Raw genomic sequence first — 17,193 nt, forward strand, 5'->3', positions numbered from 1 at the left:
GCAGAGACCACATCTCAGGCATCAGTCCCCAAGACCTGGCACAGAGTGGGCAACCAGGAAATGTTACTGAATAAAGGAGCAGTTTTCTGCCCTGAGGCCAGAGCTCTTCCAAAACGTCTCATCGCACAGAATCATGCCCCAGGAATGGCCAACACTAAATGTCTCTGAGTTCTTTTGCCTTTTTCTTTCACATTTTAAGCACAATAAAATATCCCAAAGGAAAGTCATTAACTCTCACCGTAGTCGACCTCATCCTGACAGCGGTGGGCTTCTCTCAGAATTTCTTTGAGAATAGACCTACCCTCTGGATCCGCTGGCCCGATCCTCCTTGGAACATTCGGAGTTCCCACTCTCCCACCGGAGAGCCATCTCTTCCACCAGTGGGATCACTGGCATTTACGATGAGCCCAGCTCTGGGCTAGGCTCTGGGGCCAGAGCAGTGGACACAGCTGACAAAGGCCTGCTCTCGTGGAACTTGCCTTGCACATGAGAGGGACAGATGACAAACAGACGAGTGTGGCACATGATTTCCGTCCGAAATAGTGCCGTGAAGCAAAAGCAAAGCAGGGCGAGGGCTCCAGAGTGACCGCAGGTGCATTCTGACAGGAGCTGCGTCTTCACTTAGTTCTCTGGAAGCAGAGGCCGGAACTCAGGTGCTGAGAAAGGATCAAGGATGTGGATTTAGCTGAAGTTCAGCTTTGACCTGATAATGACCAAATGGGGGAGTGGACCGTGGGGCATAATCTAGAGGCCCACGGTGGCGCCTGTCAGTCAGCAGCAGCTCACTAGAGAAAGAGGGCAGCTGTGACCATTAGCAGCCGACACACCCAGCACTGCAAGACCTGGGCAGGACACCACAGCCTCTTCTACAGTCTATATGGAAAGGCCCCTCGGAGGAGGTGACATTGGAGAAGGGACGTGAACCAAGTGAAGGAGTAGAGTGAGGAGGACATAGCAGGAAGAAAAGCAGCCCAGGCAGAGGGAATGTCAGCTGCATCGCCCCTGAGGCAGGATGCAGCTGGCATGGTTGAGGACTAGCAGACTCAGCAATGCTTCTCCTGTCTCTCTGACAAGTGGCAGAGGAGCAGGCGAGACCTAGAAGCCATCCTTCCACGTTGGGAAATATGCTTGGGGCACACTTCCTAAGATGCAGCCTTGGCTGCGAGACTACTCACCGCCCTGTTCACAGATGCATCGCTTCCCAGTTTACAGAGATTCTTCCTATACACCTGCTCACCTGGGCCTCTTTGCAACAGTTAAAGGAGACGTTATTATCCCCACATTACCCAGAAGGACGAGCTCTAGGGGAGGCCTCGAAACGCTTCCATCCCGACACTGACCACAGCCACCACGGTCCTCCCCCCAACCCCTGCTCCAAGAGCAGTAAATGAAGTGGTCCAGTGCCAGGACTGGGCCGGGCCCTGCTTATTGACAGGAGGTCCACCGTGCGCTAGCGGTCACACAAGTGGGCACAGTTGTCCCTTCCGCTGGTAACCTGGCCCAGGGCCCTTTTTGTTGTGGGAGGAAGCCCAGAAATCTTGCTCTCCTTGGCCCTCTCCTCTCCTTTTATTGATCTTTCAGAACTTTTAGGTGGACTCAGGACCCACTTCAGGGTCAACAGTGCTCACTCTCTCTCTTCCGTTGGGCACTGAATAAGATCCTGAGATGTGGGTAATAACACTGTCCTCATGGCACTGTCGCGATGTTCGAGTGCAGGCTGAGTGGCAGGGGACATAGTAGGCCCTCAAGCAGGAGTGTCTGTCTTTCATCGTCTTTCTCATCAAACGCAATAAAGGGAATTCCAGGCTCAGAATGGGATGGGAGCTGAACAGAGTACCCTTTCGGGCCCCACCCAGCTAAGGGCTTTTGGCTTCTGTGACCTGCCCAAGGTCACATAGTAGAAGGCAGCACCGGAGCCAAAACCAGTCCCCCCAATCCAGGGCTCTTCCCACCGGGCGCCTCCTCTCCGTGCAGGTGATTATTCAGAAAAGCTCGTAACCATCTGTAGCATCGTCTGCAGAGCTCTAATGGCTGTGGCAAATGTGCTTCGGCACATTCCCTTAACTCCCATTCCAACTTTCTCTCTTCTTTTTTCTTTGAAAATTTACTATTTCACTCCATGAACCTTACAGACAATTTGAGATATGCTGGGAAATGATTAACGTCACGTGTTTGGATTTCTCTGCATCAAATCTTCTTTGCTTCTCACCTGGTCCGAATATCTTCCTTCCTCTTCCCCAGCCCGCATATGCACTAGGGCATTTATCGGTGAGATCCTTGAAGGCAGAGACTTTGTCTCTCTCATCTGTAGCGCAGGGCGGATCCTTAGGAAATATGTGGTTGTTTGATTAACGAATCAGTACAAACAGCGTTAGCAGTTACTACAACTAACAAAAAAGCATTAGCCATAAACTGACTGTATCCTTGTTTCATCGGAGTTGATTTCCCAGACTCTCCCACTTTTAGGAAAAAGATGCTCCACATAAAGAAAGAAGGAAACTGTGATTTCCTAATCCAAGTTTTAAAACCTTATAACACAAAGGCAAATTTGCTATACTTTCTCCATCTCCATCTCCAGACAATAAATATTCTCCTACTGATTAGGGAACCTGTAGGTTCTGTGAGGTCAAAGGGCAGCTGTGACAATTCAGCTGCATCCAAAATCTCTGGAGAGATAGAGAAGAGAAGGGAATGAGTGAGGTCCAGGGCAGAATGGGCCTCACAGGCTAAAGTCATGTCGGGCCAGGAAAATAGAATGGTTGGTGGGGTGAAAAATGGGGATCTTTTGCTTCGCCACTTAACTTGGCTGTTAGCCTTGCAGAAACCACTTCATTGCTCTGAACTTGAGGTTTCATGTCCTTAAAATGATGCCAGCTCTAAGACCAACCCCAAAGAGTGCTCGTCAGCAAAGTAATAACAAAGCAGCTGGCAGTAAGGCTCAATAAATATCATAGATTTTTACAATATCAGAGCTGGGAGACCCTGGAAGACTAAGTCTCACCCTCCTCTCATTTTCCAGAAGTAAAGCTGAAGCCCAGGGCAGGCGAAAGGTCACAGACCTCCATCCACACCACACCCAGGCTCCTCTGTAGACCCTTGCTTTTATTTTAATTTTGTAGAGGCCACCCATCGCTCTGCCTGTCTGCTTTAAACCAATGTCGAAAAGAGCTTTGCTCAGCAAAATGCAAGTTTCAGCAAGAAGATGAAGTATCAACAATATTTAAATAAAGCTTTAATGAAACAAACTAATAATTATCTCATCGAATCCCATTCACCCACCACAATGATTATTTTCCTTTTCGTGGTTTGAGCATCTACTCCAGGCTCTGGGGCATTGACACATGTTATATTGGTGCAGACTTGATATTCTGCATTTTGCATTTGCATCCTATTATAAATGTATTCCGTGTTGCCACAGTCTTCATAATTATCATTTTAATGGCGCCATAATACCCCTTCACGTTGACACATCATAATTTACAAAACTGTTCACCTATTGTCCGACATTTACTTTTATACGGTGTTTCTTATTATAGATAATGCTATAATGAGCACCTTCATTGCACATAGCTCTTGGCATCCGATAAATTATATCCTCGGAATAAAAAAGAAATTCCCAGAAGTCAGTATTTGGAATAAGAGGACATAAACCTCATTAGAACGTTTATCTATTACTGTGATTTTTTTCCCCCAAAGGAGCTGTACCAATTTGCAACACACCAGTGGAGTATACTGGTGCCATTTTCATCACAAAGTCCTGCCATCTTGGATGTTCTAACTTGGTTTTTGTTGACTCTTTTTCTGTTTGTAACAGAAATACATCTTTGTTGTAGAAAATTCGGACAGAAAAAGAAAGATAAAGAAACTAAATATTATTATAACCCCTCCAAGCAAAAATAAGCACTACTAAAAGTTTAGCATATTTCTTTCCAGTTTTTTTTTCAATGCAAACAAGGACTTTTTTCTCCAAAATTTAGATGGTATTCTATAATCAATTGTATTTTGTTTTGTTTTACTTTTATTTACTGATTTCAAGTCATTGTAAACTTTTCGAAACAATTAGCTTTAATGAATACATATTATGCTATCACACATATGTACCTTTCTCTAAGATCTCCTGATATTGGATGTTTCAGTCGTATCCACTAGCTCCATAGAATAAACAAAGTCGTCATGAACATCTTATATAAATCTGAATCTCAATTCTTATTATTTCCACAGCACAAAAAACTCACGGTTCCTAACTTGGTAGAAAACCGAGATCCAAAGGTATAAACATTTTTGAGATATTGTTGTATTTTAAAGGTTGAAATTGAGAATCATCAGGGAGAATTACGTCACATCCATCTGTGTCCTCAGAAAGACGGCCTGGGTCTGGGAGGGGCACAGGGGCTCAGCCAGGCAGTGAGCTGCCGTCTCAGCCTCAGCACGTGGGGCAAGGTATTTAGCCTCCACGTCTGTTAAATGGAATAATACCTTCCGTCACTTGTCATTTGAGGCTACAGAATATCCAAATCCCCTGTCTATCAGGGAGTTTCCAAGTTAAGAAAGAGATGAAGCCCCTCTTCCCATCCTGGAAGCCAAAGGGAGCCAATCCCTTCTCTGCCCGATCCCAAATACACACAGCGCTAAGAGCCTGGCCCAGGACCTGAGCTGAGCCAGACTTTTAGAGATAGTGAGATCTGGCTGCATCTGTCTCCCTTGGCTCTTGCGCTTGGTTCTCCAGCCTTCATGTCAACTTCGCGAGTTCCCTAATATCTTCCCAATAAATTCCTTTTCCTGCTTAAGTTAAGCAGAGTGAATTTCTATTGTGTCCATCAAGAACCCATTAGAAGCTGGCACGTGTAGATCTGTGGGCACTCCAGATAATACGGGTAGGCTTTCTGGAACAGCTTTGGGCCCAGAGTTGGCACTGAGTAAGTACTGCCCGCTATTATGATTACAACTATTGGGCAGCAGAGAATGTGGTCCAAAGCCAGGACTCTAGGGCCAGACTGTGTGGGTTCCATTTCTGCTTCACCTCTTACCCACTGAATGACCCGGAGACAAGCTACTTAACCTCTCCGTGCCCCAATTTCCTCATAGGCAATATGAGAATAATAACAATAGCTGCCTTTTACGGTTGTAATAAGGAGAAATAAGTTAAACACATATTAAATGCTTAGAAGAGTTATTTTTAAGTGAGTGCTCTTATCATTATAACAACAACTAAACTGATTATCTATCACACGTTGTCATTTTTACAGTCAGTACCTTCACAGTCTCTGTATCATTTAATCCCAATAATAATCACAATCGAGGTGAAATCCTTACTTTACAAATTTGGAAACTGATGTTCAGAGAGGTTCCTATCTGTAGGTCCTACAACGAGTAGGTAGCAGAACCAGAGCTCAAACCCAGGACTCTTAATTGTGAAGGTCAAGCTTTTTCAGGTATACGGGTGATTGTGGTATGTTCTCAATATTTATTCAGGAAATAATAGTGACGAATGAATGAATGAACAAGTGAAGTCCACTGAAATAGCTAACATTTGCTCAGCACCTACTACTTACTGTCAGGTCCTGTGCTCACACATGACGCATGTAGTTTACTTGCGTTTTTTTTATTATTTTTTTAATTTATTTTATTTTATTTTTTTTTTTTTAGGCAAGGCAACCCTTGGTTGACCTCACAGATTGCAAGGACCTTGTCAGTTTACAATCCCTTATTTTTTTATTTTTTATGCCTACAGCACCTGGTCTTCCTAGGTGGTCTCCTATCCAAGTACTAACCAGGCTAGACCCTGCTTAGCTTCCGAGATGAAATGGGATCCAGCTTGATCAGGGTAGCATGGCCATAGACGGGTGTAGTTTGCTTGTAATTTATGTGTAATTCACTTCTTATAACATGGCACAGATATTCATAGATATTCTCATGTCTATAATGAGGAAACTGAGGCTCAAAAGGGTTTAGCTCAAGGCCGCACGGCTGGCGAGTAGCTGTCATTCACCTTGCCCCAACCCACAGCCCTGCTAAAGGGGGCACCTTCTGCATTGCCATCTGCCAGTCAGCTCCCTCGTCCTATTACCTCCCAGCTGAAGTGTGCAAAAAAAAAAAGGTTATTTTCGCTACCAAATTGGCTTTTAGAAGCTGGAGATTAAATAAACAAACATGTGACCAGTTTATTGCACAGGTTTTGCACGCAGCCAGCCTCCGTGTCCGTTGGCCCCGCGATCGCCGCGGTCTGACTGTGAGGCCGCCTGACGAGGGCTGTGCTCCGTATCCTGTTTATACGATGAATCTATAATGTAATTTCACAAGGTTCTGAAATGCACCGAGAAACACGCGAGGACGCCGTGCCTCCGCCTAATCCATATGAAACAGACTGGAAACGCGCCTAGTAAACACGCGGGAGCCGGGCGGGCTGCAGCCGGTCTGTCCTCACCTAGAAACGGATTATCCTGGAGAGGAGGGTGAGCCGCTGCCCTCCAGCCAAGTGGACGCGGATCCCGCAGAGCTGGCCCCGGGATTCGTGGACGATTCGTGGGTGTCTTCAAACCGACCCCTCCTGCTGGAGGGAGCAGGGCATTTATGGCCGTGGGAACAGGTGCCTAATGAATGACAATAGAGGTTCAAGATTAAAAGACCTGTTTCTGTTCGCTAAAGCACGTTTTAATAAGAACTCTATTGTCACAGACACCGAAAAAACTAGGGCTCTCCCTCAGCCGAAATTGAGTTCTGTTTTCTCTTCCTAACTCTGTGCTCTCATGCATGTGATTTCATTCATTCACTGAGCAAATATGTCACCCACCTCCTCTAGCTCAGCCCCCCCGCCCCGCGCTAATTGCTAGAGATACTGTGATCTCTAAGATATGCCTATTCGTTGATTAAACGTATCTATTGGGCAGATCCCATGAGCCAAATACCGTTTCGGTGCCCAGACTACGAAAGTCGCTGCTGTCATGCCAGGGGAAGAGACAGGCAATAGGCAAGATCAGTCACATATGGGGCGGTCAGTGCCAAAGAAAAGACAAAAATGGGAGAGAGGTGCAAATTCAGACAGCGTGGCCAGAGGAGGTCTCACAACCCTCTGAGGCCACTTTACAAAGATGGACCCCGAGGCCAGAGAAGGCCAGGCAAGAGAGTAATAATACCCCTCCTTTCCGTGTATAAAACATCGTGGCCATCACAGTACTTTCAGGTGAGGTAGCTCCTTCATCCTCCAGCCTCAGGCCATCTGGGCGTCCTGTCTCTGCCTCTTGGAGGTTTCACCTCAAATGTCAGCACAGCGCTTGGGTCTCTACCCCAGTGTCCTCCCTGAACCCCGTTGTCTGCCGCTTCCTAGCACTTTTTCCTGCTTTATTTTCCTTTGAACATTTACATATTATATTCTTGGCACTGATATATTTTTTGAGATACAATTTACATGGAGTAAAATTCACCCTTTTGGTGTAAGTTCTATGAGTTTTGACAAATACATAGAGTCATGCAACCACCACCACCACCGAAAAGAGTTCCATCAACCCCCCTAAAATTCCCTAGTGGTCCCTTATGGTCAAGCCAAGCCCCCGCCTTACCTCCAGCCCCTGGGGACCACTGATCTATTTTCTGTTCCTATGCTTTTGCTTTCTTTAAGTTGTCCTATAAATGGAATCATATGGGTATGTAGTCCCCGAGTCAGGTTTCTTTCACCGAGCATAACATGCCGTGAAGTGTAGCAGCAATCTGCTCCTTTTCACGGCTTAGTAGTATTCCATTTTACGGATATATCACGGTTTGTTTATCCATTCACCCGTTAAAGTACGTTTGAGTTGTTGCCAATGTTTGGTGATTATAAATAAACTTCATTTATCTTGGGCAAATGCATAGGAGTGAGATTGCAGAATCATATGGTAAAGTAATGTTTACTTTTTTAAGAAACAGCCAAAGTGTTTTCCAAAGAGACTGTATCATTTTGCATCCCCATCAATCACCTGATACATTGTGTATGTCTGTGTTTTCTGTCTCCCCAAAGTAGAATATAATACCCCCAAAGGTAGGGGAGCGACTTGTTTTGTGCACTGCTGTATATCCAGTGTTTGGGACATAACAGGCAATCAATAATGATCTGTTGGTTTAAGGAATAAATGATCTCATTAATTCTCACAACTTGTAGCAATCTCATAAAGGAGGCATTAGTGTGCCCATATTACAGGTGAAGAAACTGAGACCTGGAACTTGTAAGGCACACGTTTATAGTTGGACTTGAACCCAGCTGTCTGTCTACCTTGAGAACAAGCACATATAACCACATCCCAGTCCAGCCCTGAAATGGAAGTAATGCTTTGTTCCTGAGCTGTAGAGCGTCACTGGTGGGTTTAAATTTAACTTAATGACAGGGTCACAGGATTTGAAGAGACTCAGGAGGCAACGAGTGAATGCTGAATGGACCGAGCATCGAGATTTCTCCCAGGCTCATGAGGTAGTCCAGACCTGAAGTAAGGCTGTTTTGGGCAAGAAGCAGATTTGCAGGACTGGAAAGTGTGGAAATGAACAAAGACCACCAGATGAGAACAGGGGCTGTGTATTCAGCGTGTGCTAGAGCAGGGAGGTTTCAGTTGTGCTCAGGTTGAAGGCTGTTGGCACGGGGAGCTGGAGCTGGGCTGACTAGAAGTGAGCATCTAGTGGAGTTGGTTTGGGAAAAATATTTGGTGTTCTCTGGTTGGTCCTGAGTTGGAAGACAAGTCAAAATTAATAAGAAAGCTAGCAGTTATTGACCAAGTCCTGGCTATTTGGGGCCAATTGCTGCAGAGGATGTGGGTTAGAGTTCTCTTGTCATGGATGATCTGGCCACTGTCCCTTTGTATATTCAGTCTCTCAAGAGAAAGAGATAGAAGGAAGAGGCAGATGAGTGGGAGAAAGAGAACTCACTTTTGGAATAAAAACCAGCACGTGTGTTCCAGCTCTGCGTCTTACGACCACGGGGCTTCACATGAATCCCTGGCTCATGGCTTCTTCACGATTAACACTAAGTGTCTGTGTCACCTCACCTTTGTTTTTTTAGATTACTTGGGGTGGTTGGGATTGGAAGGGCTTGTGTTTCTTTTCTTCTTGGGAGCAAACGGCTGCAGCTCTGGGGCTTGAGTGGGCAGAATGAGGGGAAGAGGCAATGGAGGAGGCAAGGCAGGGAGGGATGTGGGGGCTGCAGGGGGGAGCAGGCCGCCTGCAAAGGGCAGCATCTGCAACTGAGACCTCCACACCCCCTCCCCACAGCCGCCGTGAACTTCTACCAGGCTCTCACCGAACAACAGCACAACCTGGCTTCTTGGAGCTAAACCACCTTTGCTAATTAGGTGCCTGGTTTAGCTCCCTGAAGGAGGTGTGCAAGTGATGTCACATACGAGAATAACAGAATCTGAGAATCACAGGCTTGGAAGAGGTGGAAAGATCTTTAATCCTACACCCCCTCCTTCCTCCATCAGCATAGCAACTCTATAATTTATTGAATGACTTTCTATTTGTGATGAAAATAAAAGCGGGAATGATGGAGCAGTTAGGGACTCTTGGCCAGGCTCCATGCCTCATCTTATTTCATCCTCACGCTCTAAAACCAGTATTATGCTATTATCTCCCATTTTACAGCCAAGAAAAGAGATGCTCAGAGAGGCCAAGTAACCTGCTTCAGGTCACATTGATAACAGAGGCAGAGCACAGACTCATACTCAGGTAGCCCACGTGAGCTGCGTGATGACATTGAATTTGCACAGCGCATCGGGATGGGGGAAGCTGGTAGTGGCAATTCTTCAGCCTGGAGTCAGAGCATAGAGTTTTTCAAGGCCTGCTTTGTGCTTCATTGAAAAAGGTAGAGGCTCTGGCGTCAGGCAGGAATCCCAGCTCTGGAGCCGATTTCCCACCTGGCCTTGGTCAGACCCCACTGCCTCTCTGGGCCTCACTTCCTCATCCTCCACTGAACAAGATTAAATGGGATGGATGATATGCTGTATCCGCAGGCACACAGAATATATGAGCCCCCTCCCTCTCCCAAAGCCTGCTGCCCTCCTGGTTTCTGATCAGTCTCCTCCCACAAGGATGATGGGGGCCTTGTGCTCAGTGTGGACGTGCCTAGATTTGGGGGTCAGACCGACACGAGTTCCAATCCTGCTGTTGCCATTTCTCACTGCATAAACTTTATCCAGTTACTCTACCTCTTTGAGCCTTAGTTTTCTCAGCTGTAAAACGAGGACAACAGCGCTCACTCAGGAGATTGTGTGAGGGCGGAATGGCATCAGGCTTGCAAGCACCTGGGAGAAGTGAGGTCTCAATGAGCGTTCCTCGTTAGTCATTGTAAAGCTCTCCTGGCATGGACTACTGGCATTGCCCCTGTCCCGTGAAAGCGCTGTAAAATCCAAATGAGTTTGTACTTTGGCAGGGCCATTTCTGTCCTCCTGGCTGTGCCAGACAGGGTTAAGTTCCCCTCCCCAGGTCCCAATACCTCAGCCATGGCTCAGATCACTTCCTGCCACAGCTTTCACTTAGGACTCACCCATGAGGCTGTGAGCTCGGGGAGAGCTCCATATCTCTGGCACGTGGCACAGGGCCAGCCTTTCAGGGAATGTGTTGTTTGTTGAATGAATGGCTGAGTGCTTGAACAAACCAGTGACGTCTCCAAGGCAAGGGGTATTTTAAAGGGTGTACTAATCAACAATCCCTATTAATCCCTTCTTCCAAACTACAGTTTATCAGGGACTATCAGGCCGTGCAGGCATTCTTTACATCTCTGAGGGCTGAGGAAGTAACTTGGAATAATAAGAATATTGCACAGTGCTGCGGTGAAGAGTTGGGGTTCCCTGGGGTCTCACCCTGGCTTCTGCCTCTCACTAGCTTTGCATCCTTAACTAAGTTATTCGACTTCCCTGAGCCTCGAGTTTCACCCACTTGTAAAATGAAAGTAATAATAATCCTTACTTCATAGAGTTTTATGAGGAGTAAATAAGATAATGCAGAGAGTGTAGTATTCGGCATTTGTTAAGCACTTAATAAATTGTCACTACTGCTGTCATTATAATCAGCATTATTCGTCCACAAACCATTTTGAGAATCTGAAACATGTATAAACGTGCATAATTTTACATTTAATTTCACAGGTGCCCCACCTGAGAACACTAACAACTGATCGGGTCAAGATCCATGAACCTCTTAAACCAGCTATTTTGTAAGTGGAGAAGCAGAGACCCAGAGAACAGATGTGATTTGACCAGTATGGCAGGGCTAGGCCGAGGTCTCCCCAATCGGATCAAAGTTGAAGCCAAAGTGGCTCTCAGTTCCGTGCTATTTTTCACCGTTTATAAAATCTCTCTTCCAGCAGACATCTTGGAGATCCTAAACCCTCTGCCAAGGCCGGAACTGTGCAGGGAGAGACGCAAAACGATCGTATGTGCCTCCTGCCTGCCTTCCGTTTACCCGCAGCTTCTGAGTAGTGCGGGCTACAGCCCATCCAATCAGCCCCAGAGAAGCAGCCAGCCCAGCCTCCCTGTTAACCCGCTGGGAAGTCTTGGCTGAGCCACCTTGTACCTGTGACTCTTATTTTCTTCATATATCAAATGGGATGGTATGACCTACCTCACCAGGTTATTGTGAAGATTAAACAATAAAACGTATCAAAAATGGCCAGCCCGGATGAGTAAATGGTATCTGCTACTACCATCAGATAGAAAACAAAGAAGTAAATATTCCTCCCAAGTCCCCCTTTAGAGAAACAGGAATCCACAGTGAACAAAGGTTTGCCAAGTCTTGCAGGTACCTGTTTTAATGAATAAATGAAAATGCTTGGTAATGAGCATAGTGATTGTTTTATGTAAATGGTGCTCCCCTGGAGCTTGTAAACAATTTCTTGTCTCAAGAAAACATTGCCCTTGAGAGCTTGTTTACAACACCAATTTGCTTCTCCAACTTTCTCTTTGAGGCCTGCACAGAGGAGCACTTGGCCCGTTTATGAGAGAATCTTGACAAATCCTTAATTTGTGCTGCCAGTCTCAGCAGTGGCTTAAGGGACCCCAACAGCCTTTGGAGGGGGCTCCACCTTAAGAGAAACGTTTCTTTCTGCTTGTTTTTTGTTTTTCATTTGTCTGCCTTATTCTTGGTCCAAGCTGGGAGGGGGTCAGGTAATATTTAATGGAGTCAATATTTGGATATGAGTAAAAGTAATGAGTTCTGGTTGGGTACAATAAGAAGCATTAAATAGTGAAAGGAAGTCACTACCAACCAGAAGAATTTGCTGTGACCCTGGTCCACTCTGGAGCCATGGGAAAGCTAGAATAGGCATGAGCAGCTGGGCAGTTGCCCAGGATAGCAGTTTGTAAGATGTGCCAAATGAAGCCTACTGAAATCCACCAGAAATGTGGTGTCAGATAATTCAAGTTTCCACCTGCAATTCCTTACAGAATGGAAAATAGTCAACTCGTCCTGTCCCTTGTCATAGCAAGTGCCAACAGTCACTCCCCCCCACCCCAATCTGTTCAAATAGCAGGACTCGACTGTACACCACACCACCAACCCTGCACCAGCCAGCTGATGACTAAGGAATACTCCCAAAGAGTATTATCTGGAATATCTTATCATTAGTCCTTTACTTTTTAACTAAATAAAGAAGTGTATAATTTTATTAATCAAAAACTATTGTTCCTGTCCCTCCCAAATCAATACTAAATTCAGACTTAAATACTATAAGTTTGATAGGATATTAAATTAGCCTGCTGGGTGAACCCATATATCTCTGATGGCCCTGACCATGAGCAGTCATCTGACCTTGAAGAGTCAATTGACCTTCAAAAGTCAATTGTCAAAGGGTGATGAAAGGCCATGCTACCAACAAATAATTTCATGCGTCTATGTCCTAAACTTTTTGTTTCTTCTGCCTGGAATCCCCTTCTCTAGGCCACCCCCACCCTCTTACTCACCTGGCCAACTCACAGTCACCCAGTGAGGTCCCTTCCCTGTTACGCCTTTGCTGTTTCCCCAGGTAGAGTCGATCACGTAGGGAAGGCTATATATAGCATCTTTGACACTATAATTAGCATTATCAGTCATCTGCCAGCCTCTTTTATGAAACAGAGAGGTTTTTGAGGTTCAGAACCAGGGTTTATTTACATGCATGGTCCCATCATCGAGCACAGTGAATGGCACTGAGTAGGAGCTCGACAAATGTTCCTAGAATGTCACCATGACCCTTATCTCCTGCAATGGCCCGAATGGATGACTTTCCTTCTACATCAAGAGGTCTTCCCTGAATTTCCCTCCCTCAGAGAAATGAGGATGGGGCAGCTTGCTTGATGGGGGCAGTGGATATGGCTGGCTGAAGAAGCAGCCAGCATAAGCTGATCGGCAGATTAGGTCCATACAAGAATATTACAATTATGTAAATATATTGATGAAAATAAGAAAATATGTTGATGAAAATAAGAGAACAGATTTTAAAATACAAAAATGGAAAAGGCTAGAATGAGGTATTAATACAAACTTATGAGATGTAGAGATGCAAACATACATACATATACAGACATAGAGATATAGGTGTGTACACATACATATGTTTTCTAGCGCTGTCCACTGAGAAGATCTATAAGTGATGACACATCAGTAAAAATGAACACACTGAGCAATCAGATCTTGGTTTTTAAATACCGTCCTGTACTAACAGGAACCAGGGACACTCGGAAAAATGGCTAATTCTGGGGCTGAGGCAAGGTGGGAAATGACAAGGTGAACCTCCAACATCTTGTGCCAGAAAGCAAAGACATGCTTAAAAGTGCATGAGAGCCAGCCTGAAGGGGGTCCCACTGGGGAAATCTGGGATAATTTGAGCATCAAAGTGAATATTGACTGTTATGAGTCACAATTCAGTAAATAAGATAGAAATCCACAAATTTCACACTGATATTAACTAGTTGATTCAATAATTAACAAGTGAGGAAGAAGGAAAAATTCTTCCATACAGAACAACTCCAACTAATAAACGCAGAAGGAATGATGGAAATAGAAAAATCCCTATCAGTAACCATTGTCGTAGAGGCTGATTTAGGTGAGAATTGTCAATGAATACTAAGGCTGACTGGTGGGCTGTTTTATGAGGAAGATGATATGAGCATGAACTTGGAATACCTCATCACGTAATGTCCATTAAAAGTGAAAAACAGTCACTTTAGGTTAGAGAATTCTGGGAGACAACCCAATGAGAGAGGTAGAGTTCTGCCTGGTTTGTCAGACCCCAACTATGACAACTACCAACTGCGTGACTTTCAGCAAGTTCTTCATCTCCCTGTGCCTCAGTTTTCTGTTCCCTAAAATGAGAATGTTAATGGCACCTAACCCATGAAAATTGCATTGCAAGTCTATATATTAACCCATGTAAAACACTGAGAATTGTACATGGCATGTATTACGCCCTCGATCAGTGTTAGCTATTACAAATATTATAAACAAGAATTCATACTATTCAACTCAGAGAGGTAGAAACAGCACCAAACCCACGTCCACCAAACTCCAAATCACACTCTCATGTGTCTCCCAGGAATTAGCGAGTCCCAGTGGCCAAATAACTGGCAGTTTTCAAAGTGCAGTTGCATTTGCATGTCCCTTGAAAGTGACAAAAGCCCCTATAGGTACACAGAAGTTAGATCTCTCCTGGTCCCAACGTGACAGGTGAAGAAGTGCCTTGACTCACCCAAAACGTCGTAGGGGGAATTTGAACCACGTGTTCTGACTCCAAGCCTGGTTACTTTCAGTGCCTCCAAAGTTTCCAGTCCCATCATCATAGGTCCATGAAGTGGCCCAGGGATAGTGTTCAGTTTAGAAAAGTCAACCAAAGCTGAGAGGGTCCGTTTGAACTTGAAATTTGCAGTGAAAGTCCTGACATGTTCCCCCACCCCGCCCCTCCCAAATGAATTACATCATCGGATTAGGATAAGCCAGAAAAGGTCTGACTGGGAATCAGGGGAACTTAAGAGCAAGGGTCAGAGGCAGGATGGACATCGGCTAGAAAGCCTTCAAGGTCAAGTCAAAGAAGGTGTCAGACCCATTCAGGCAAAGTATCTTGGCTTTTGTCTTTAAATTGACATTTGTCATCATCTCGCTTTGTCATCAGGGGTGAACTGTCTGCAAGGGAAGTTGGGATTAAATGGTGGGCCATCCTCTGGGAATGGAAAAATGCCCCTTTCTGGAATCCCGATAGCTCTCAGCTTCCCTTCAAGTGCCCTGTAGTCAACTCAACACTTTTTGCCAAAGAATGGATTACATAGAGGCCTTTGTCAACACAGGAAAACAGATTTGAAGTTGACAATCACAGCACACGGATTAAAAAACCAATATGCACCACCCCCACCCCCACCTCAGCCCTGCCAAGACCATCCACGTAGATTTAATCTTTCTCTTTTTCTCTTGCTCCCTGAGAAAACTAAATTTCATCTGTCTGCAGTTAGCAGCAGCCTGGAGTAACTGGATTCACTGCTGGAACAAAAGATATATGTGACGTTAACAGTTCATTGAGCTGTGAGATGAACAAGACGGGTGTTGAAAAGGAAACCGAGCTAAGAGTACATTTCCAGTGTTAATAAAGCTTCCCTTTTGTTGTATGTTTCTAAACACTGACTCCAGGATGGGCGCCATTCGTTTCCTTCTAGAATGAGACAGGCCTGCAGATTTCAGGCACCGGAGCGTCATTCGGCCCTATTCACGGACAGCGCAAGGTGCTGCGTCAGGAATCTAAGCCCTTCTTTAGCTCTGGCCGCAATTACTTTCCTGGCTTGGCAAAACGTGTACCTCCTGTACACCCGGAGAGTGTGCACAGAGATAAAGCCCATCAGAGGAAACCACTGAATTCCAGAACTCAAACTCGCAGAGGTGCCTATCACAGCCACGTGATCAGTGGTGCAAAAGCAGAAGCAGCCTACGTGCCCTACGAGCGGTGATCGGTTAATTAAATTACGGAAGAGGCACACTTGGCCAAGTTCTACATGGCCCTTAAAAAGCGTGTTGTAGAAGTATATTTGTTGACATGGAAAGATGCTTGTGATTTATGGCAAAGTATTAAAAAAAAAAACAGCAACGTGTATAATGGTATGTATAACATGATCCCATTTGTACACTAATTATAATAAGAAGGAAGAAGAAAGAAACTGCTAAATTGAAAGCCATGGTCATCTGGACGGCTATAGATAAGAAAGGATAGACCTTGGCTGCAGGTGTCCAGGACAGCTAAAGGGTTCTGCATAATAGAGAAGGAAGTGGAGCTTTGGGGGTGGGGGCCAAGCCTGGAGGAGAAGAGTCGGGAGGCAGACAGATGAGATAATAGAAGAGGAAAGAAGATCTGGGTTATATTGCATCCCCCCAAAATATCCCTTGAAGCCCTAACCCCTGATACCTGAGAATGTGACCTTATCTGGAAACAGCTAAGATGACATCCTAATCCATTAGGATGGGTCCTACTCCAATATGACTGGTGTCTTTATAAGAAAGGAAAACAGAGACACAGAGAGGAGAATGCCCTATGAAGACAGACACCCAGACACAGAAGGAAGACGGCCATGTGAAGACAGAGACAGATGGCAGTGATGCCACCACAAGCCATGAACACCTGGGGCTACCAAAAACCGGAAGAAACAAGGAAGGATGCTCCTCTAGAGGCTTTGGAGAGATCGTAGCCCGGCTGACACCCTGATTTGGAACTTCTGGCCTTCAGAACTATGAGATAATCCATTTCTGTTGTTTTGTGCCACCCAGCTTGAGGTAATTTGTTACAGGAGCTCTAGGAAACTAACATAGGACTCAGCAGATGGAGGGTGGCTGGGAGGTCTCCAAGGAATAAAGAAACCAATAGGTGGTTGTATGAGTTAGGACATATAAGAGGAGATTTATTACAGGAATTGGCTCATGTGCTTATGGAAACCGAAAATTGCCACAATCTGCTGTCTGAACATTGGAGAAGCAGGAAAGCTTATGGTGTGATTCAGTCCAGTCTGAAGGCCTGAAAATTGGGGGCATGATGGTATAAGCCCTGGTCTGATTCTGAAAGCCCGAGAACCAGGAGTCCCCATGTCCGAGGGTAAGAGAAGATGAACGTCTCAGGCAGAGAGAGCGAATTCAGCCTTCCTCCCCCTTCTCGTTCTATTCAGGTTCTCAGCAGACTGCATGGTGCCCACCCACACCGGGTAGGGGGATTTGTTTTCCTAAGAATACTGACTC

The 17,193-nt window shown here is 45.4% G+C and overlaps 1 pseudogene; it reads right to left on the reverse strand.

Annotated features, from left to right (window-relative positions):
* Positions 1 to 5,722: 5,722 nt before the first annotated feature.
* LOC111740337 lies at positions 5,723 to 5,841 on the reverse strand (annotated as a pseudogene).
* Between the last annotated feature and the right edge of the window lie 11,352 nt (positions 5,842 to 17,193).

This window comes from Pteropus vampyrus, unplaced genomic scaffold (genome assembly GCF_000151845.1).
Source record: "Pteropus vampyrus isolate Shadow unplaced genomic scaffold, Pvam_2.0 Scaffold61, whole genome shotgun sequence".
Lineage (NCBI taxonomy): Eukaryota > Metazoa > Chordata > Mammalia > Chiroptera > Pteropodidae > Pteropus > Pteropus vampyrus.